A 24475-nucleotide genomic window follows, 5' to 3' on the forward strand; every position below is an offset into this window, starting at 1 on the left:
TAGGTGTGAACCAGGCCTGAAACCTGAAAGCTAATTGGTGCTGCACCAGATTTTGTACTCTCTCTAGTTTTAGTAAATCAACCCCTGTGTTTCCCCTGTCTATGTATTCTACAATGATCCGTGTCACTCATTTCCCAATTAGACTTGTTTGTCATTTCTGCTATGTAACGTCTGGCTGTGACAATCATGACATTAAAGTCTTGGCAAATGCAGAAAAAAAAAATATATATATATATATATATATCAGCACTGTCCTAAACTGGGAGACTTGTGTTCATTTTCCAGCAATACGCCTTTTTCCAGCCGTGTACATATGCAGCAGCTGTAAAATGTACAGTAAGCCCAAAGTGACGTTTTTGTGTGTGCACAGGCAAGGTGTGTGCCCGGAATAGAAATATCGCTGTGTCATAGACTTGCACTGCTATCTGATTAAAGCAATCCGATCCTTGGTTCTCTCACCAACCCCCACCTGCCCATTCTTCCTGGAAGAGGAGGGGTGACTCTCACTGGTATCCTGTCTCCTTGTGCATTGTTAGTGGATTCCACAGGATTGTGTTTAGGGATGCCGGCGGAAGATGGAAGACCCCCCCCCCTTTTTTTTTTTCTCTAATACCTGCTTGCTGCAGCACAGACCGGCATTGTGTCACACATATGTATACACACATTCTATTTGATCATATGGGAAAAGGGGACTGCAGTAACTCAGCCTTACGTTGATCATCATTTAAACATGAATGCTTCTAGTCCTGCCCTAAAGAACAACAAATGATCCTTGTTTTATACTAGGCCGGCCCGTTTCCCTTGTATTTGAATATGTAAACTGTCAGCGTCATATACCTTTTTATTGTTTACCTAGAGTATTTACATTCACAAGGCGTTGTCCGTTTGTGATTATAAAATCCTCTATGGGAACGAATGGGAAGGGATTTGGGGGGGAGAGCTTGCTGTATGTGAATGTTCCTGTTTGCAATTCCTCAGGAGCTGGATTTCTGATAGTGTCATATGGCAGCACTGAGCACCATGCCTTTTCATCAAGACCTATTCCAAGACTGCAATATTATGTTTTTAGGTTTTGGTATGAAAAATACTGCTTTCTAAGCAATTGTATGATATTCTGATCGTTGGTACACAGCTTTCGAGAGCCGATCACGGCAGTTCATCCGATTTATTATCCAATCGGACAAGCACAATGTTTTTTCTCGTATGATACCAGATTGTACGATTTTTGTTTAATCAGTACAGTTGTCGTTTGAAAATACGCTGCAACACATGACATCGCTTAAAGGAGTTGTAAGGCAGAAGGTTTTTTTTTCTCTTTATGCATTACGATAAAAAAAAGTCTGCATGTAGCAGCCCCACCAGCACCCGCTAATTACTTACCGGAGCCCTATCTCACTCCAGCGTTGTCCTCAAGTGTCTTAACCGTCCGGGACATTCCTCCTGATTGGCTGAGACACAGCAGCGGTGCCATTGGCTCCCACGGCTGCCAGTCAGTCAATCAGCCAATCAAGGGAGAGATGGACCGGGTCAGGGCTCTGTGTCTGAATGGACACGCAGAGCCCTGACTTGGCTCGGGTGCCCCTATAGCAAGCTGCTTGCTTTGGGGGCACTCGACGTGGACCAGGAGAGCTGGAGAGGGACCCAAGAAGAGTAGGATTCGTGCTGCTCTGTGCAAATCTACTACACAGTGCAGGTAAGTATAACATGTTTTTGTAAAGTCTTTTTTTCTTTTTTTTAATCACTTAAAGAATTTTTTTTATTTTGTTGTATGAGAATTTTTGTAACTTTAGTAAAGTCTTCATTTTCAATACGAGACTAGCATGCAAAAAAAAAAAAAAGCCGATCATTCATCCAATAATCTCATTGTGTGTACCAGGCATAAGGTTTGTCCTCTCGTGTGAAAAAGCAGTATACAGCAGGTCCTGTAGTCTATAATCAATATTTTCTGATGTAATGCCCACATAGGAATGTGCTACCGACTTACAGAGCAACAAGAAACTAAAGATGGCCACACACGTTGAAAACTAATCTATTGATGCGACTAAAATGATCAAGCTAAAAAGGAATTGTGAAACAGGCTCTCCATTCGATCAATTTCAACACTAGCAAGTCTGTCGACCATGACAGATTTTCATTGATAAAATGAATTTCTGTGTGCGTGTTACACAACCAACACAGAATATATGGTCATTTTTATCACATCGTTTCTGATTGATCTTATTTTAAATCGATGTGTTGTGTTGTATTGTATCATTCCATATTTTCACCACTTCAGTTCCTCTTTCACCCCCTTCCTGCCCAGGCCAATTTTTTCAGATTTCAGAGCTGTCATACTTTAAATGACAATTACTCAGTCAGGCAACACTGTACTCAAATTATATTTGTATCTTTTCTTTTTTTTTTGTCGGCTAGAGCTTTATTTTGGTGGTATTTAATCACCACTACTCTGTGAAAGTTTTATAATCTACAAACTATGATGTGTGTGTGTGTGTGTGTGTGTGTGTGTGTGTGTATATGTATGTATGTATGTGTGTGTGTGTGTGTGTGTATATATATATATATATATATATATATATATATATATATATATATATATATATATATATATATATATATATATATTCTCATTCTTAAGGTACTGACAGCCTGTCTAATTTTTTGAGGCCCTAAAATGGCAAGACAGTACAAATTCCCCCAATTGACCAATTTGTGGAAAGTAGACACCCCAAGCTATTTAGTAAGAGGCATGGTGAGTTTTTTTTAATTTTAAGTTCTATTTGGTGCAGTGATGCGCAGGCAGCTCATGCATGTGAGGATGTCCATGGACACCATCCCGGCAATTAAGGCCCCCGCTGTGGCAATCTTTTGGCTATAGCGCAGGCGGCAAGTAGTTAAAAACAAAACAAACAACCTGTCATACCTCCTCTGTGCAGTTGGTTTTGCTTCTGGGGTCCCTCAGCAGTGCTCCTGACTCCTCCTCCTCTTCTCAAGTGCCCCGTTGGAGAGACGCTCTCGTTCGGGGCACCCATATGGATGTGCTCCCATGTCATGCTGCTGCGTCCATTGACACAGACAGCAGGACTCAGCCCCGGCGCATGCATCATTGGATTTGATTGACAGCAGTAGGAGCCAATGGCTGCGCTGCTATCAATATCAAATCAGGACCCGAGGCAGTGGCTGGAGCTGGTGTGAACGTCCCCATCCCTGAAAAGACCGGGTTCAGGTAAGTAAAAGGGGCTCTGGGGGGGCTGCTGCATCACAGGAGATTTTTCACCTTAATGCATTAAAGCGGTAGTAAACCCGCACATTTTTTTTTTTTTTTTTTTTTTTTTTTTTTTTTTTTTTAAACCTGCAAAGCAAAAGGCATAATGAGCTAGTATGCACCGCATACTAGCTCATTATGAAATACTTACCTTAGAACGAGGCCCCGACATCTGGCCCGATCCACGCCGAGGGAGCTGACATGCTCCCTCGGCGTTTCTTCCGGGTATCGCGGCTCCGGCGCTGTGAGTGGCCGGAGCCGCGATATCGTCACTCCCGCGCATGCGCGCGGGATATTTCAGTTCGGCTGCTGCCGGATTTTGACGGCGAGAAACCCCTTGTGCGCATGCGCCGCTGCAGTCAGCGGCGCATACCGAGGGGAATATCTCCTAAACCGTACAGGTTTAGGAGATATTTTTTTTACCTACAGGTAAGCCTTATTATAGGCTTTCCTGTAGGTAAAAGTTAAAAATGTGGGTATACAACCACTTTAAGGTGAAAAATCTCCAAGGGTTTACAACCCCTTTTAAAGGCTTCATTCACTCAGGCATATATGAATGTTTTACGCACAAATGCGTTTAGGCACACAAAGCTTTTAGACATGCACATTTCTTCTAATGACTGTGTGCATGCATTTACACACATTTACAGACCTACATGTATAAAATATGCAGCTATGTATGGCCCCAGACACAGAGGTGTTCTATTTTTTATGTACAAGGCTAAATGTGGTGCACGTTTTTGTTTGTCGACACAGCTGTGTGTAGGGCCCCATTAATTCCTATAGTGTTGTGTTTAGTTACAAAAGTATATGCTGTACATATTTAAATATGTTAATAAACCTTGTAATAAAAATACGTCCCACTCTATGAATGGAGGATGGGTGAATGAATGATAGGAGTTGCCTCTTCCAATCACAGAGCGCTTTGCATTCTATTCCCCATTCATGGCTCCCCTTTCATTTAAAGAAACTGTAGTAACGACTTCTATGAATGGAGGAGCTGAACGGAAAGGGCCAGGCTTTCTTGAGGAGTGCCTGCCACAGATCTGTTAGCTCTATTAACCCCTGCCTTACTGGTAAATTGCGGGGGGGGGGGGCATTGGAGGAGGAACATTTCTGGTAAACTAGGGCACAGCAGCTCAATGGCCACATTGCATTGAAGATAAGTCATGTCCCCTGTACTGATTTTTAAATGTTTTTGTAAGTAAACTTAAGCTCCATACACACTATCAGATTTTCTGCTGATTTTTTTTTTTTTTTTTTTTCCCTTCAGATTTACCAAAACCATGTAGTGCAAAGGCTGCTTGATTGCATACAAATTGAAACGCCTAAGGTTTGACCTCATATTACATGGTTTTGGTTAATATGAAGGAAAAAAATCTGCAGAAAATCTGATGGTGTGTATGGGGCTTTAGACTTTGATAATGAATCACTGGTCTGCAGTTTCCAGTACGTAGACTGATCACAAATCAATACATGTATAGCTACTGTGGATGAAAAAAAGATATGTGGTTGTTGATCATAATGACATGCTAATACTTTGTGTATGTGTAATTAAAATAATGATATCCTGCTCTGGCATTTCATTAAAAGCATACAATCATTAGCATATCGGATGTTTTTGTCTGGATGCACTGTTCTGTATAATGTGCAGTTATTATTAGATTCTACCTTTTTTTTGTTTTTTATTTATTTTCCTTTTTCTTTATGAGAAGTTTTTATTTTTTTATTTTTTTTGTGACCGTTTTTGATCACACTAAGCAGCAACTTGCAAATTGAGGTCCATCTGCTTCTTGATTTTTGCATTATGCTAAATGTGGGACCTCTCCGTTTTTAGATTCCATATGTCAACTGAATTTTCGTTTATTTTCTCGAATAGTATTTGAATATATTTTCTTGTCCAACGATTACATTATTTTTAGTGCATTTCTATGTGGATCCAAGTGAAGTTGAAAGCGATTATACATTCCTGTTTTACCTGTTGTACAAAAACAAGAGTAGTGTCTTCTGAACAAATAGCTGTCAAATATGTGTGCTCACAAGGTTTGACTGTAAGCTTGCATTTGGTCACATAACTGATCCATCTCACACGATAGTTGGGATACTGTAATTAAAATAAATTAACCAGCAGGATCTGAGCAGTGTTTATATTTCCTTTTTTGGTTATATAGGTGTTGCAAATACATTTTATCTGTAATGCCCCATACACATGGTCAGAAATTCTGACGGAGAAAAGTAAAGATCCGATAATGTTGTCGGAAATTCCGATCGTGTTGGAATTTCCAACAGAAAAAGTTTGAGAGCTGGATCTAAAATTTTCCGACAACAAAATCCGATCTGACTTTTTTCCGATTGTGTGTAAAGAATTCCGATGCACAAAGTGCCACGCATGCTTAGAAAAAATTTGGAGACGAAAGCTATTGGCTACTGGCCTTTTCGTAGTCCCGTAGTACGTTTTGTACGTCACCTTGTTCCGAACGATCGGATTTTCCAACAACTTTGTGCGACCGTGCGTATGCAAGACAAGTTTCGGCCAAAATCCGACGGATTTTGTGGTTGGAATGTCCGACTGTGTGTATGGGGCATTAACACTTGTTACTTTCCCTAAAGATCACATCCGCTCTCCAGGTAGACGCATATTTCAAGATCTGCAGTCCCTTCTACAAAATTTAGTTTCACTGATGCTAACCTCTAAAAATGGTCATTAGCTGCTGTTTATTCTCATGTCTCCACCTGTTTGTCTTATGCTATTTGCATGCTGTGGCAGACAGTGATGATTGAATGAACTGGTTTCCTTTTATCTAAATAACTACACAGGTCATTGGTACAGAAGACTTTTTTTTTTTCTGTGAGATAAGATAACTGCTTAAACATTTACACAGTAAAATTACTTTCACCTTGAACCAAACAATCTCAGAATATTTTGCAAGTAATGCCTCCCATAGACTTGAGAGGGCGGTCCGACACCCAGGTGCAGTTCGAACACCCTCTGGCTGAAGGACTGGCAAGGCATGGCACAAACTACAATAACATCTCTGGGTTTTCTCATTCATGGTTTGGTATGTTTCCCTTTGTCAAACTGTCGCCAGAAGCATTCTAAGCGTGTTCTTGAAAGTACAAGTTGCATAGCGATGAATGGTAATGCGTAAAAAAATAATAATAATACATTTATTGCATGTTTTACATATTTCTTGTAAACAAAATCATAAAATCTGTTTGCTTTAAACCGAATGCAGCACAAGTAAAATGCATCGAAAATATACCACTCCTTGTGCAAAATATACTGAGGCGTGTGTTGTAAAAGATATTAAAGGGCAGTAGAGTAGGGACTGACTCAGCTGAAGGAAGTAAGATTACTGAAGCTAGATGACTAATGACTGCAATATGTCTATGGGCTGCCTAAAGTAAGCCTAGACATATTTCACTCAAAACTAGCTGCCAGCCTTCAAAACTCAGATATAGCTATTGCTGGTGGGGAGGTGTTGAAATGAATGGGCTATCGTTAGCAGTGCCAATAAAATTGCACCCAAAGTGCATCCTGGCAATTTGGGAGTTATTCAACCCTAACCTAAAATCAACTTCCTATTCATTTGGCAGTGTTAGATCAAAATATCTCACAAGTCCAGCACATATTACATTTGTGAGCTATAGAACACCCCTTTCTTATGTTATGGAAATGAGGAGAGTGGAAGATGTGCTGTAATACTCTCTGAAGGTGACAATCCTTCTCCTGCCTAGATACAGTACAGTGATTGAGCGTTGCCCCTTAGGACAGAAGTGAGTGGTTGGCACTAATGTATACTAATGCAGCCACCATCTAAGGACTAATATTCTGCCATATAAGACTTCTGTGGGTTTAAATACATTTTAAGAACAATTTAAACTTCTAAGACAGATGTTCTCAACTCAGGTTCTTCTAGAGGTTACTAGGGGTTCCTTGAGTAATTTCTGCCTCTCAGATAAGTTCCCACTGACACCATAGATTTTTCTAGCTATCTGTAAGAGGGTAACTCTTCCCAATGGTCACTAGTGTAAGGAACATTTTTCCCACTGACCATCGCACTATTGTATCATGAGTTGTAGATCTAGTCCGTTTTTTGCAGAGGTTCCCTGAAACTGGAAAGTGCATTTCAAGGGTTCCTCTGTGTTGAAAAGGTTTAGAAAGATTGTTCCAAATTGTGAATGTGTATATCGATACTTGATGTATTTGTTAGTTTTGACATGGGCGTTGTTGGATTTGGTGATATGTCTTGTTTTGACTTCAGTTGTCTGAGCTTGAGAGTGGGGGATGATCAATTGGGAATGATACGCCACACTTTTTTCCCATCACTATTGTTTCCCCAATGGTAAGCCAGCACCCGAGAGATCTTTTCCTTGTTCCGCATTCCTTGCATGATACAAGAGAGGATTTTACTGGAAGACTGATATGTAGATATTATGTAGGGTATACGCTGTACCTTATGTGAGCCATAAAAATAAATAAATTCTTCCTTAGGATTTTTTTATATCTATTTTGTGTGTTTTACTTTTTCAGATTCTGGTCAAAATTGCCTTAAAGGGGAGCTCCAGGCTTCCCCCCCCCCCCCCCAAAAAAAGAAGACTTTTAATATTGGGGGACTTGCCTGTGTCCAGTGGTGTCCTCGCCAGAGCCATTTCTTTAGTCTGCTCTTCTACCGGTTTCCTCTACACCTTGTGAATGGGCCACATTCTTCTGGGACCTGTGAAGTGTCCCAGAAGGCTGCGGGGGAAGGAGGGGGTCTGAAAATCCTGCCCAGTTCACCACAGCGAACTGAGCTGTAAGTGGCAGTGGGTACCTGTAAGAAAACGGGTACCTACTGCCCCCCCCCCCCCAAAGGTGACAAATGTGGTAGCGGACGGAGGGGGAAATGAGGAGCTGAGCTTCCCAGTTTGGGTGGAGCTCCATTTTAACTCTGTCAGCGCTTAGATGGGGGATTGATGGTATTTTGAAAACTTGCTACCATGCTTCACCATGGGTTTGATGTTCTTAAGGTGACGAGTCGTATTGGCTTCCTGTCTCTTCATTTTAGGTTTCATCGAACAAGCTCCACATGTTTGTTCCATCTCCCACATGCCTTCTGTCTTTATGCCTTCTCCCTCATATCATCCCACACAGCCTTCTGCTGTCCATAGAGCGTCCCTTCCCTTGTCCGCAGGCACAAACATACAGATTTTTCCAACATAATTATAAAATGATTGCTAAGGGACTAGATTGTATCTGTACTGCAGGCCACATCTACCTTTTTTTTTTTTTTTTTTTGACAACTTCATCCAAAAGCATGTGGAGTATTGTCACGTTCTTCTAAAGTGTTACTAAACCCACAACAGTAAAATCAGTCTGTATATGCAGTAAGCCCTTTCACACATTTTACCACTAGAAATAGCATCTGAAAACCATCTCCCATTCATTTCAGTGTCTTTTTTACACTGGGGCGGTGGGCTTGCGGGACATTAGGAAGTGTCCTGCAAGCAGCCTGTTTGGGATGGTTCGGGAGTGCTGTATTTGGTGCTCCCAAAACGCCATTCCAAAGTGCATCGGAAGCGATGCAACACGGGTGCTTTTAACCCCTTCTTTAGGGTTAAAAGCGTCCCGCTAGCACCTCATTGAACAGCGGTAATGTGCTGCTAAAACGAGTTTTGACGCTGACGCGTCTGCTGCCCCAGTGTGAAAGGGGTCTTAAGCATGCTTGTTATGCTCACTGTGGAACCTAAGGGGTTAATCCTCTGCATTGTGTAAAAAGGCTGTTTGGTCCTCTGATCTACCCCTTCTTCCATTGTCCCCCAATCCATCTGCTGATAGAACAGAGCCTTGGGGGTAAGCTGCACATGTATCAGTTTGCTGTGTATTGCTACAGATTTATTTTCTCTTGGGAGGGTGCATGTGATCAGCACGTGGCCAATCGGCACTGTCCAGACAGCCAGGGGTCTTGCAGCCTCATAAGACAGTGAGAGGAGAATGAAAACTCCTCCTACAAGTTTTAATCAGACACTGATAGAAAGAAGTCACAAGCCTGCTATGTACTGCTGATGGAAAAGGGTATTTAGCAGTTTTATATTTACTAAAATGATTGCATTTCCATGGTCTGTGTACTGTGGGAGACCAGATATAGTGAATGCAGGTTCTGGGTTTAGTAACAGTTTAACTGTTTACTGGGGATGGGACCAAGCAATTGTTTGTGGAACAGAATAGAAGAAAAATGTGACACTGCCTACAAAAGAATAATTTCCTGCAGCGATTTACATTGATCTTTATAGTAACTACAGTGTTGAAAATTTAACCTAACTACAACTCACGTTTTATTTTTTGGGGAAATTACTACCTGGTAGCCGCATTCTGTCAAGTTTACAAGCAGGAGTCTGCCTGACTCATCATTTATTGCAGAAACCTGTTCTTACACCCTCCCCTAAAATACATTTTGATTCAATTTGCAGCTGTTCTTGTGTATCGCAAAATGTCGATGAATGAAGTGACAGTGTCATGTTTCATGCACAATGAGGAATAAAGATATATAATTTGGCATGGGTTATAGGTGTGTCTGAACTTGTGCTCCTAGCCTGTGATGCTTCCTAGGAGTGGTCCTGTGAACTTTTTATTTTTGCATTGTCTGTGTCACAAATTGTTTTCAGAATAACCTGCCAGAACTTGTCTTAACAGTTTTTTATTTCAAGATCTGAAAGAAATTGGCTGTAAGGTACCCATGTTTTGTAATGTGTTTTCGAATAATGTATACAGTGTAGTGCTCTTCAAGGACTGAAAGATGTGTGAGGTACTACCATGAGCAGTGGTTACCATTAGGTACCTCTGCTGAGTAAATAAAGTTATTGTGTACAAGCTAAGAGCAGTACTAGAGGCATCTACATGTTATTAAAACATGCACAGTAGTACCATACATATGGTATAAGCACAGCTGTCTAAATATAAAAAATTATTTTCTGTCTGTTTTTTGTTGAAAATAAACAAGCCTCTAAAAAAGAGCCTTTTGTAATCGTTTGCTAACCAATAGTCCTCTGGGAATCCTCTGTATTATGTTTATTAAAACAAGATTGGATGAAATTTTGTAGTTTGTGTACAAGATACTGTACATGCACAACCGCTTTTTGGGCATGCTTGCCTTAAACAGTTGCCTACCTTCGGCATGTTACAACCATCCTTAAAACCTCCTCCTCTGTACACAAGGCGTCTCCTTTACATCCAGAACAAAATATTACAGCACACACATGCAAAAAAAAAAAACATTTACCTCCAGCAAGTCTTATTTAAAACACCTAGACATTTTTAAAAAATATGGGGATTTAGTCACACCATATTGCTATATGGTGCTTAAGCCCACTTACTGCCTACTACTCCTTTACATCCAGGAGACTTCCTTCAGTTTCCCCTCTCCCCTGCTTGCTCCTGTGCACAGCCCTGATTTCTGTAGAAAGATCTTACGATTGGGAGTCAGTCAGAAGCCACCCTCATTGAATGATCACTGTGACAGCCAATCAGTGTTCATTCAATGTAAACAATAACAAAAATAACACAATAGGTCTTATCGCTTCAGTTCCCTGACAGAGCTGCAGCAAAGGCCAGCCGTTCACGGTTCAAGTTCAAACTGTTAATTGGCAGGCTGAATGCACCAAGTTGAATGATCAATCCTTGGGTACAACCAACCTGCCGGATTTGCTTGCGATTATCGCAAGTGGCTATTATAGCTGCTAGCGATAACCACTGTCTTCTCACATAAGAATGTTTTTTTTTTTTTTTTTTTTTTGTGTGCACTGGGGAATTAGTTAACCCTTATTTAACCTTTTTTTTTATTTTATTTTTTTAATTATTTTTTTTTACTATTTAACCTATTCATTTCAGTAGATCACCCTGTATAAGCACTATTTAACAGTTTCTCCTGTTCCATGTTTCCATTTTAAATTATTTGTTGGGGGGAAAAAATATTATAAAGCACATGACACATGACCACAATGAGCTAAGCGGGTGGATGACGGGTCCGTGTCCACTCTGCATATGCAAAGCAGACACAGGCCGCTCGACTCTATGGGCCCTCTGATCCAATACAGATAGAAGGGGATCAGATTGCAGGTACTCAAGATACAAGTCTGTTTACATCTGCCGCTTCATAGCGGTGAATGGAGGGTACGATTGGGTCAGACCGATCGTGTGAAAGGGGCCTAGAGCTGCTTTGACACTGATGCAATGCGGTTTACCCATACCGCCAGTGCAGCACAGTGCACTTGTGGCTTTCTTTCAGGTTAGCTGCACTTTGCCACAGAATTCTATTATATCTTGCAGGTGTGGTGCACTTTCTAAAAGCACACCAAACCCGCAGGTAAAAACAGAAGTATATGGCGCAGTGTGGGTAACTTGCAGGTGCACCTGCAGATTGGTTTGAAAGCCGCCTAGTAACCACTGCAGAAAAGTAAGGCCCATATATACATTGTGATTTTAGTAATAAACTTTACCTTTAACAGTCTTACATTCAGGTATCACTGGCTGTTGCTTTCCCAGGCAGAGTGCATTTGGTAACGCTCTGCCTGTGACAGGAGGTGGTGCTATACAGGACGCATCGGCTAATGTGGCTCTGCTCTGCATGAATAGACACGTAGCAGCAGTGTAGTGTGAAAATATGGTCTGTCCATAGGGGGTAAACAGGTTTGAGAGCTCAAGTGGTTGTAAACCGAACCACCCCAACCCCCCCCCCCCAAAGAAGAAAAAAGAAACCCTGTAAGACAAAGGCACAATGAGCTAGTATGCATTGCATACACTAGCTCGTTATGAGATGCTTACCTTAGATTGAAGCTGTTGCAGCGTTCCCCACACACCGCTGTGACTGGCAACATGTCTTCCAGAGTTATTTATGTTTGTGGGCTCTGGCACTATGATTGGCCGGAGCCGCGATAATGTCACTCCCATGCATGCACTCGGGAGACACTGGGCACACCACAAGCCTTGAAGAAACGGCATGTGCAGGCCGTTTCTTCAATGCGCATGCGCCGCTGTTGGTGCACACTTATATGGTAAATGTCTCCTAAACCATGTTTTTAGGAAATATCTACAGTACCTACAGGTAAGCCGCCTTATAGGCTTCAAGATCAAGTGGTGTAACTAGGTTTACAACCGATTTTAAAGGAAAAGTATGGCCTTGGGAAAGAAACATACATACATACATCAATGCTGCAAGCATCCCTCGTCATCTCTAAGACCGAGAACTGAGTGATCACTTGACTGCTGATCGCTCACTTCTTGGTCATCTTGGAGTGGGGAGCAGTGACTGTCGGTCATCGCTCACCACTCTGCCCGCCCAGTGTTTACTGGAATGCAGGACTGGAGAGAAGGCTATCACAGCTGGTTTTGGCCATACTTCTCTTTTAAAAGCTACACAAGCATACTGTACAACTAGCTGTGTTTAGCGTAGACATCAGTACGTTTTTTATATATTTTTTTCACTCTGGTTTAAAGCTGGTTTGTGTGAGATGCAATAAGCACTGAGCCCTCTAAACTTTATACTTGTCTGGGAAGTAAAATTTCATTTTGAGGTTGGATCAGGTAGTAACATCAATTGGCTGTCTACTTGCTTCATTCCTGTTTATACAAAACACCGAAGGCAGAAATTCTATAAAGCACCTAAGCAGCATAATCTGTCTTTGAGCAAGGGTTTGCAGATGTTTCACATGAGTTTGGCAAACTTACACAGTTCAGACTGATCTGCCTACATCTAAAGCTAATTTATTGTTACATGTAACGTGTTTGTTTTTTTTTTTTGTTTTTGTTTTTTATTACTTTGCACAAATGCATGTCAGTAATGATTGGGAACATGTTTGGTGCAGTAAATGTAAGTTTGTTTTTGTGCTTCACTGTACACTGTTACATTGGAAACCATTTTTACTTATACACATTGTGACTTTTATATATTTCATATGAAAGTCCTGAATTTTTTTCTATCAATGACAATGTTACAAATTTTAACATTGATTAACTTTTGATTTTGAGATGGACGGAAATGAATGTGATTCCTAACGAGGAATTACATTTGAGCAGATAAGAAACCAGAAACATTTTCCATCCTCCTCCTATTTTTGAATTTCCTTGTCCTTGTGTTTGAAAACTATCATCTGTATGACCACATTAACCATTAAAAAATTTAACAAACTTTTTAAAGTTAAATTCTGTCAGTTACCGGTAATGGCCAGCTTTTAATTGATAAATCTTCCCCCATCCCCACCCCCTTTTGTATGGTACGTTTTTTTTTTTTTTTTTTTATATATTATTAATCTGGGTAGGGGTGGATTAGCATTGTAATTGCTCACAAATGCAAGAGTTTCTTTTTCCTTATTTAAGAATATATGAATGGATGAAACCACATTAATCTCTTTATGCTCAAGCGACTGACTTTGTATTCAGATACAGGCACAGCCTTGAATATAGATCTATATATCTGATTTGCATACAGCTGTTTTAGGTTTATTAGCTTCTGCCAGGCTACATTGGTGTAGTTTACACAAATCTATTATAAAGTTATTGACATCACCAACAAAGCTCCTTTTTATATGGTGATTGTTTACCAGGCTGTGCATTGAAGCTCAAATCCGCAGTTCTGCTAATGTACTAAAATAAAAATGCTCTATTTGGATTAAGATATGCTATTCCCTTGAAACAGATTGCTTTTTTATTTATTTTGCAAAATCATAATTTTTATAGAATTTTTCATTGTCATACAAAATTGCCCACGTAGGGGCCAAACATTATTTGCAGGGGCAAATCCTCTGGTGCATCCGAGGACCACACCAGAGCACAACTTATAACATACTGGTCCATCCCGCAAGCAGCAAAATACCACTACAGGGCAGACCATCAAAAAACACAACCTTACTTAACTATACCCCTATGTGGGTAGAGGTTTACTACAGGAGAATCTGTGCTCACTATTAGAATGGCAGGATAATATGACATAAAAGTACTTGGGTCAATCTACTATCACACTATAATCGTAATGTTAATCTAGGGCAGGGATATGCAATTAGCGGACCTCCAGCTGTTGCAAAACTACAAGTCCCACCATGCCTCTACCTCTGGGTGTCATGGCTGTGGTTGTCAAAGTCTCGCTATGCCTCATGGGACTTTTATATCTGCAACAGCTGGAGGTCTGCTAATTGCATATCCCTGATCTAGGGAGTAGTTACTGCATTCGTTGCCATTGTACTGTCATCTAACCAACAGGTCCACACCTTTTCAAATTTTTGTAGGCAACCCCTGCCCGAGTAGATGGCTCTATAAAGGGGCAAACTGGTGTTCACCAGGTTTTTCCCGGACCTGACAGAGGGGGGGAGATGATTGTTTCCAGCTCATCGTGATGGCATTGTGTGCATAGTACAGTAGTAGAGATATGAGTGTCTTTCTAGCTCTGAGGATTGACATTTGTTCCACCAGCCCCAGCAGACAGTATTTAGGATCATAAGGGACACTAGTCTTTGTGGTCTTAGCGATCACATGGAGAACTTCCTTCCAATATTGTACGATTGCTGGGCAAGCCCAGAAAATGTGAAAGAAGTCCCCTGGCTGATAGGAGCAGCGCCAGCACACCGGGGAATGCACCGGTAACATCTGGTGCAGCCTGTGGGTTGTGTATTGAACTCTGGGTACAATTTTTTGTATTGGACCAGTTTGTCCCTGGCTGAGACCAGAGGGGAGAAGGAAAATTCCAAATCTCCCTCCAATCATCCTCATCCAAATCCCGGTATGTCCCCCACCCATTTTCCTCATCCAAATCCCGGTATGTCCCCCACCCATTTCCTGCGGAGGGAGGACAGCTCGGGGATGGCAGCAACCAGCAGGGACCCATAAACTTGAGACGTGGGTTTCTCGAGGCCTTTCACCTGAAGGGTGGATTCAGGTTCCGAATACTCCACTATGAAACTGATTGCTTTTAAGCATTTTTACCCGTGAAGGGCTGGCACCTAAAGTGCCTCCACTACCCTCTCCATGGGCATAAAACAAGTTTAGCCAGTCATTTCTAATAATATTTGGTGATTGGACCTATTTAATAATGTCCTGCAACCATCTAGTGTAGGCTTTGTTATACTAACACTTTCTTTCTTTTTTTTTTTTTTTTTACACATTTAGCATTATTAATGTCTAACACACAAATACACAGAAGGTAGATCTGTCCAGTTTACAGTTTGCTAATTGCTTTTGGTTCTGTAAGTTTCCCACACAAGTCAGTTTTAGACTAGATGAGCCTAAAGTTGGTACGTGTCTGTGTCCAAAATGGCTATCGCTTGGAAGACTGTCAACTTCTTTCTTTATATAGCATTTCATCCTGATATTTGATAACCCCCTTCAAGTCATCTTTGACTTTGACATGCAAGAAAAAAATGCAATTATGGTAGCTTTGTACCTCCAGAGGGTAATTGCCATAGTGTGGATGGGGAAGAAAGTAACCAAAATACTGCAGCCAAAAAAACTCCCAGATCAAATTATGTTCATCTCCTAACTACATCCAGCTCTAGAGAGTTTCTTTATCTCATCTCGTGTCACACTTATGTTTTTTGCACTTGTTCTTAAATACACCATTTTATTAATGGCATACTTTTATTGTGGGATTTTTGTGGAGCAAGATCAGACTTTTTTTTTTTTTTTTTTTTTTCTACCAACCACCTGGCTTTTATCAAAGATGATTGTTGGGTGAGCCAATGTCACAATGCAAATTTTCACATAGCCAAAATTCACTACATAGTGGTCTTGTCTGGTCCCCACTGCTGACACCCAACCCATCCAACAATTAGGCTTATTTCGCACATGTCCAGCTGCAGTTTGGAGTCCAGTGCAGTTTTTGTAAACTGGTTCAGGTGCGATTCAAGTGGGAATTTATAATAGGCACTGTGGAAGATTCATTCATCCAGGTTGAATATTTGAAACCCTCAGCTAAATGAAAAAGGAAGAAAAAAAAAAAAAGCAATGGTGTATGTCCAGCTATACAAATCTGTAGCAGATGATAAATTTTGCCCCTCAACCTTGACACAATATAAGCCATCCTCCTAGAAAATATATGATTAAAGAGTTGCTTAACCACTTTCAGACCGGACCAATTTGCTGGTCAAAGACCAGACCACTTTTTGCGATTCGGCACTGCGTCGCTTTAACTGACAATTGCGCGGTCGTGCGACGTGGCTCCCAAACAAAATTAACGTCCTTTTTTTCCCACAAATAGAGCTTTCTTTTGGTGGTATTTGATCACCCCTGCGGTTTTTATTTTTTGCGCTATAAACAAAAATAGAGCGATAATTTTGAAAAAAACGCATTATTTTTTACTTTTTGTAATAATAAATATCCCCCAAAAATATATAAAAAAACATTTTTTTTCCCTCAGTTTAGGCCGATACGTATTCTTCTACATATTTTTGGTAAAAAAAATCGCAATAAGCGATTGATTGGTTTGCGCAAAAGTTATAGCGTTCACAAAATAGGGATAGTTTTATAGCATTTTTATTAATAATTTTTTATTATTTTTTTTTTTTTTTTACTAGTAATGGCGGCGATCTGCGATTTTTATTGTGACTGCGACATTGTCGGGGACCCATCGGACATTTTTGACACATTTTTGGGACCATTGTCATTTATACAGCAATCACTGCTATATAAATGCAGTGATTCCTGTGTAAATGACACTGGCAGTGAAAGGGTTAACCAGTGGGTGGCAGTGTAGGGGTTAAGTGTTCCTAGGGGTGTGTTACTAACTGTGGGGGGGTTGGGCTTTCATTTAGTGTACACTGATCTCTGCTCCAATCACATGGAGCAGAGATCAGCGTCACTAGTTGCTAGGCAGAATGGAAAAATGTTGTTTATACAGCATTTCCTCCATTCGGCCGCTCCGTGAGACGATCGCGGGGATGCCCGCGGCGATCGAGTCCGCGGGTCCCGCGACCGGACTCAAGGGGGTCCTGACCAGCGCGGGAGCGCGCCGCCGGCGGCGCGCTCCCAATGGCACGGCGGCAACGAATATTGGACGTACATGTACGCCAATATGCCTGCCCGTGCCATTCTGTCGACGTACATCGTCGTGCGCTGGTCGGGAAGTGGTTAAACAGTTCCTTAAATCCAACTTCACATTGTTAAACCTCACTCTCTGACCTCCTAACTGCATAAAAAATGTAAAGCATGCACAGGTGTATCTCATAAAATTAGAATATCATCAAAAAGTTAATTTATTTCAGTAAGTCAATTCAACAGCGCCTAGAGGCGATTCAGTTCGCATTGTGCGCTATACAAGTATTTCATTCATTCATTCATTCATTCATTCAAAAGGTAAAACTGATATATTTTATATGGCTGCGTTACACACCAAGTGATAGATTTTCAAGCATTTCTTTCTTTTAGTTTTGATGATTATGGCTTGCAGCTAGTGAAAACCCCAATTCAGTATCCAGGTTGCATGAGGTCCAGTGTGAAGTTTTCACAGTCAGTGATGGTTTGGGGAGCCATGGCTCCCCAGTGTGTTTTATCAAGTCCAAAGTCAGCGCAGCCCTTTGCCTGGAAATTCTAGAGCACTTCATTCTTCCCTCTGCTGACCAGATTTATGGAGATGCTGATTTCAGGAGCCAATGGCTCCCGCTACTATCAATCACAGCCAGTGAGCCATTGAGGAGAGGGCAGAGTCTAGCCAAAATCAGTTTGTGAATGGACACATGCAACAGTTGTGGAGACTTCATGGGAAGCTGCTTGTTATGGTGGCAGGAGGGAAGGGCCAGGAGCAATAGACGGGGCCCGAGAAGAGGAGGATTGGGTCTGCTCTGTGCAAAACCATTACACAAAGCAGTTAAGTATAACATGTTTGTTTTAAAATTAAGTTTTATTATTTTTTTAAATGCTTTTTTAATATCACTTTAAGTGTGAAGAATTTAGTTTTTCTTTTAGTCCGGAGTAATTTTAGCATAGAAATACCATAAACGTATGACCATTTTCTGTTCACTTTTACAGGTATGCAGCAGACAAGATTAGGAGCGCTTTGCAAGTTTGTTTCAAATGCATTGTAAAATATGGTTAAGTGCCTGTTCACCCTGGGCACAATGGTGCTGCACTGGCAGTGATTTTCAGCGCAGCCCTAATTTATAGACTAGGCAGAATACTTTGTTTCCAATTGTGCCAGTTTTGCATACTGCTGTACTACATTTTTTTTTCATCAGTGCAGTGGGTTGCCACATGAACCATAGCAGTGCAATACGGCCATGGGGAACATAACTATTTAGAATGCTACTTATGTTCTGTGGAGAAAAAGTAAACGGTGCGATACACAGAGATGGACACGGTGCAAACCAGTAGCCGCCATGCATCCAGCTTGGCTCACTGCTATATACAGCACCTTAGGCCTATCACTAAGGTTATTTCTACATGCAGAATGTGTATGGGCCTAGGGTTAGCCTAAAAATAGTTTGTATTTGAGAAGTGAGCTATGCATGACCTGGTAAAAGTGAACAATGTCACCCATTTGATCACTGCTAGCCACCTACAAGCATAATTGTACACACACACACACACACACACACACACACACATATATGTGTGTGTGTGTGTATATCATATATTACGTTGGAGGTTTGGTTTTTGAGCTACCTTTTTGAACCATACTCTGAAGGGCCTAAAAGTGCATAAATCTAGCCACCTAAATTAAACTTGAATCCAAAACCATAGATCACATTTATGTGGTCTTTGAGGGAAAAGATAATAATTATTAGGTTATTATATAATTGCTTGCTAAATCTAATTTGGAACAAAACCTCTTAAAGAATATGTAAACCTAACATTTTAATATTCCTGATATTTTCCTGCGGTAGCATGTACTTGTCTGAAGTATCTTGTTCTTTTGTATTTTATCCCTTGTGTGAAATCCCTGGTGGCAGGAGAAAAAAAAAACACTGTGGTCAGTTCTCAGCTGGAACCTCAACCTGCTATCCTCTAATGGTCAGATTTGTCTTTATCAACACCCCCCCCCCCCCACACACAGTCATTCACTAGGAAGATCATTGTGCTGTTGTTGCTCCTCCCCCAGCTTTTATGCAGCTGAGATCAGAGTGTGTGTGATCGCTTGTGGATAAAAAGGTGTTAATATTCTATCTATACTCCAAATGTTTTGCCTTGTATTTCTATTTTAAACTGAATGGATTGTTTTACAAGGTGACGGTTTATATATACTTTAAAGTGGTTGTAAACCCTTACAACACACTTTGACCTACAGGTAAGCCTAGATTAAGGCTTACCTGTAGGTCCAAGAAATATCTCCTAAACCTATACGGTTTAGGAGATATTTGCCCGAAGACAGGCACCGCTGTCTACGGCGCATGCAGGAGCACTGAGCGCGGCATTTCCAACAACGGAGCTGCCGCGCGTGTCGGCTCCCGTGCGCATGCGCGGGAGTGACGTCATCGCGGCTTCGCCGAATGACAGCGGCGGAGCTGCGAGACCCCACCGAAAAGATGGATGCGCCGGACTACAGGGGACAGCGGTGACTTCGCTGGCTCCTGTGTCAGGTAAGTGACACATAATGGACTACTATGCGATGCATAGTAGTCCATTATACTTCGCCTTTGCAGGGAATGAAAGAGGAAGTAAACCCATCAGGGTTTACTTCCTCTTTAAAGATGAACTCCAGTTGAACAGCTACTTATATGTGAGCTGTTTTATGTGCTGAATGGTTCTGAATTCTGTTCAGCCACTGTTTGACATCAGCCACACTGCATATCCAGGCAGGAGACACCATTATCTCCTTTTTATTGAAGCTCTGCACATTCATGTATTTTACTCTGCATCAGAGTTCTGCTTCAACCTGATAGTCAACAAATTACGTCATTTCTAAATGAATGTGCTGTTTTTCATTTTGTGAATTTTTCTGAAATAAACAAAAACATAGGTGGTGAAGACGTTGTTTTTTTTTTTCCCCCATCAATAAACACATTTATTTTTAAGGTTGCTTGCAAAATATATTTGGGCTTCAAACATATTGGTACTCAACATGTAGTCACAGCCGGCAAGAACTGTTGATCACTTTTTTTCAAGTTTATTTAAAGCAAATATATATATTGACAGATTACACAGGAATTCTGAAAGCAGGAGGAATAGGGCTTGCAACAGTTTCAAGTGACAGTTTACCGTATATACTCGAGTATAGGCCGACCCGAATATAAGCCGAGGCCCCCAATTTACCCCCAAAAAAACTGGCAAACTTATTGACTCGTGTATAAGCCGAGGGTGAGACATGGCTGTCCATCCCTGTGTGTGTGTCCGTCCATCCCTGTGTGTGTGTCCGTCCATCCATCCCTGTGTGTGTGTCCGTCCATCCATCCCTGTGTGTGTGTCCGTCCATCCATCCATCCCTGTGTGTGTGTCCGTCCATCCATCCCTGTGTGTGTATCCATCCATCCATCCCTGTGTGTGTGTGTATTCATCCATCCATCCATCCCTGTGTGTGTGTGTGTGTGTGTGTGTGTGTGTGTGTGTGTCCAGCCTACCTGTGTCCCAAGCCTCCGTCCCGAGCCGCCGTCGTCCCGAGCCTCCTCTGTCCCGTGCCTCCTCTGTCCCGTGCCTCCTCTGTCCCGAGCCTCCTCTGTCCCGTGCCTCCTCTGTCCCGTGCCTCCTCTGTCCCGTGCCGTGCCGATGGATCGCCGCTCCAGGATCGCCGCTCTTCTCGGCGGCCATTCTACAATTCAAAAGCCGCGCCTCCTTCTCCGCCTCCGCCTGTGATAGGCGGAACACTCAATTTCCCAGCAGCCTGTGTTCCGCCTATCACGGACATCCTCTCATACTCGTCCGTAGTATGAGAATGAACGGATGTCCGTGATAGGCGGAACACTGACTGCTGGGAAATTCAGTGTTCCGCCTATCACAGGCGGAGGCGGAGAAGGAGGCGCGGCTTTTGAATTTTAATGTCCGCCGTCTGTCTGCTCGATACGCTGATCGAGCAGTCAGACAGCGGTGACTCGAGTATAAGCCGAGGGGGCACTTTCAGCCTCAAAAAAGAGGCTGAAAATCTCGGCTTATACTCGAGTATATACGGTAGTTAGAAATAGAATATATACAAACACCTCCATATCTCTCAATATTAAACGCAATGTTGAAGTTGTATAAATACGAAAATGCAGTTCTATGACCACAGCCAATAAACTCTGTGTTTGGAGATGAGTCAACAATGCCTATCAATTGAAACACACCATGACTATTGCAAGGCATAGAGGTGGATCGCTGCTGTTTTTTGGTAAGGGAGGTGGGCCAGCTACAGCAGTGACAAAAATTGATGGCATGATCAATAAAGCATAATATAAAAAATGTAAATGTAAAATTTGCATTCATCAACCTCCAAAGCTGCTTTTGGGGTGCACTTGAACTTTCCAACGTGACAATGATCTGAAACATAAGGCCAAGTCAACCATTCAGTGGCTAAAGCAGGAAAAAAAGCGTGGGCTTTGGTGTAGCCATGGTTGAACCTAAATCCTCCTATCTTTTACAGCCATGTAAGCTACCATCTTAGCCTCTGTTTGAATCGCAGTTGCAATGGTGCTGCACATGTAATCAGTTATGACATCAGGCATTTGATGGCTTGACCATTCAGTTGAGAGCACAAGTAACTGAGGGTTATTACCAGAATGCCTTGAATATAGCTGCTTTGGTTATCCACTAAATTGATGAGTTTAGTTCCACTTAAAGCTGTCGTTGATGCTAAAGGGGCAATGCACGATATTAAACCCTCAACTTTAAGCACTTTCAGCAGCTAATTTAAACACTTTCCAAGTATGCAATGTCTTCATCCTGTAAACCTTTAAATGAGAAGTCCAGCCTGAGCTCATTTGGCTGGGCTTCTCCTATGGGTCACAGGAGTGCAATTCGTTTTGCACTCCTGTGACCCGTTTTCAGCAGAGAGCGGTCTGAAGTCTGTTTATGTCACCAAGATCAGTCCAGGCGCCGCGTCATCCTGACTTCAGGAGTCTGGATCCACCAGGTGCCTGGCCTGATGGGCATCTCATCCTCTCAACGAGCCGCTGAGAGGCTGAGATGGCATCTCCCTGCCCCTCCACAGCTCAGTGTGCCAATGACTGACAGGCAGCAGCTGTCCGCTTGGGGAGGTGAGAGAATCGAGCCATTGGCGGTATTCGTGGCTTGGTTCTCAGTGAAGAGATGGCGGGGGACAGATGCAGTATCAGACTGATGCTGCATCCACCTAGGTACGTATGCATATCAGATAAAAAATTTTTAAATCCCATACTTCTTCTTCTCTTTTAAAGCCATTTATTTCAGTTTTTAATATGGTGCAAGGATCACTGTATAATCTTTCATGTTTTTAAGTTAGCTCCTCTCCCTCACAGGGTTCAATGGAGCCACCTCTGTGTGCTCTCCCAATAGGGACTAGAGCTGTGGTTCCCTATGCTGTGTGCATCAATAGGAACACATGGCCCTATAGCCTAGGATGGCTATACATGCACATGAACTTTAATGGCAGTCCCAGTCTTAATCCATAGGGTTCAATATTTAGTTGGCCCACCCTTTGCATCTACTGTATAACTGCTTCAAATCTTCTGGAAAGGCTGTCCACAAGGTTTAGGAGTGTATCTATGAGAATGTTTGAACATTCTTCCAGACGTGCATTTGTGAGCTCAGGCACTGATGTGTATGAGAGAGCCTGGCTCGCAGTCTCCATTCTAATTCATCTCAAAGGTGTTCTGTCTGGTTGAGATCAGGACTCTGTGCAGGCCAGTCAAGTTCCTCCACCCCAAACTCGCTCATCCAGTGTCTTTATGAACCTTGCTTTGTGGAGTGGTCCAAATCATTTGGTGGAGGGTTATGGTGTGGGGTTGTTTTTCAGGGGTTGGGCTTGGTTTCTTAGTTACAATGAGGGGAAAAATTAAGGCTTCAGCATACCAAGACTATTTCATGCTCCCAACTTTGTGGCAACAGTTTATGGATGGCCCCTTCCTGTTCCAACATGGCTGCGCACCAGTGCTCAAAGCAAGGTCCATAAAAACATGGATGAGTGAGTTTGGGGTGGAGGAAATTGACTCACCTGCACAGAGTTCTGACCTCAACCTGATAGAACACCTTTTGGGATGAATAAGAACGAAGACTGTGAGCCAGGCCTTCTTGTCCACATCAGTAATCTGACCTCAAAAATATGCTTCTGGAAAAATGGTCAAACATTCCCATAGACACACTCCTAAACCTTGTGGACAGTCTTGCCAGAAGAGTTGAAGCTGTTATAGCTGCAATGGGTAGGCCAACTCAATATTGAACCCTACGGACTAAGACTGGGATGCCATTAAAGTTCATGTGTGTAAAGGCAGGCATTCCAATACTTTTGGTAATGTAGTTCATTAGTTTTTTTCATAAAAATGTTTGACATCTTACAAAATTCCTCCAGTAGTATGTAAATTTATGAGCACAACTGTATGCTGGTTTTATTTTTTCTTCTCTTCCTCACTACTTTTCTCTTCTCTACTTGATCATCTTTTACCTTTGTGACTTACTAATTGAAGTGAGAATAATATTGCTCCTGACTTTATAAATTTTTTAACAATGTTGTATGATGCTGTTTTATTTTCCTTTCATGCCCGTTCATGTGACTAGTAGAATCTCGTAGTGTAGACCTCCTCATTCCTTCCCGTAAGTGTGAACAAAATGCACATAGACTTTATGGCCTTACACGGTTAGAAGGTGGCATGCATTTTTTGGGCAAGCGCAATACAAAGCCACACCTGTTTGAACATATGCATTTGCCCAGCACAGTGTAATGTTTCAGACCTGTTTGGAGGCTCTTTGGCAGGCTTTGAAAGCACTTGTCAAGATCCACCTTTTTAAGTAACCACACAAATCATTATGTATGTTAACAGCAGCGTTCTGTTATCCACAAATAATGTAAACGAGAATGTAAAAGTAACCAACCATTGCCTTTATTTGGAGAATTATAGTTGCTATGAGTTACCTCATGCTAGTAGTCTTAAAGCAAGCTTTCACCCATTACATGAGCCTTTTCTCTTTTTGTTTCTTTCCTTCTCCCATTTACAGAACTGGAAAATATTTTATTATTGTGAAAGTATAGCACAGTTTCTGCTTTCTTGCTTAGGCACGCACCCCTCTGTTGCCTTCTGAAATTGCCATGTCACAAATTCAAAGAAGTATTACATTTTTACTGAGCGTGCATGCGTGCCACGAGATTCTGTTCAAAG

The 24475-nt window shown here is 41.8% G+C and overlaps 1 protein-coding gene across 5 annotated transcripts in view; it reads left to right on the top strand.

The window, feature by feature from the left end:
• WASF1 (WASP family member 1) overlaps positions 1 to 24475 on the top strand; it is a 222176-nt gene that overhangs the window by 37749 nt on the left and 159952 nt on the right. The window contains exon 1 of one of the 5 annotated variants that reach the window (XM_077487128.1): positions 6237 to 6321. The exons of the other annotated variants lie outside the window; for them this stretch is intronic. The gene's annotated coding sequence lies outside the window, so the exon portion shown is untranslated. Of the gene's footprint in view, positions 1 to 6236; positions 6322 to 24475 lie in introns of those variants that run through there. 5 annotated transcript variants of the gene reach the window in all.

Source organism: Lithobates pipiens, unplaced genomic scaffold (assembly GCF_037356315.1).
Source record: "Lithobates pipiens isolate NorthernLeopardFrog02 unplaced genomic scaffold, aLitPip1_a1.2 Scaffold_18, whole genome shotgun sequence".
Taxonomy (NCBI): Eukaryota; Metazoa; Chordata; class Amphibia; order Anura; family Ranidae; genus Lithobates; species Lithobates pipiens.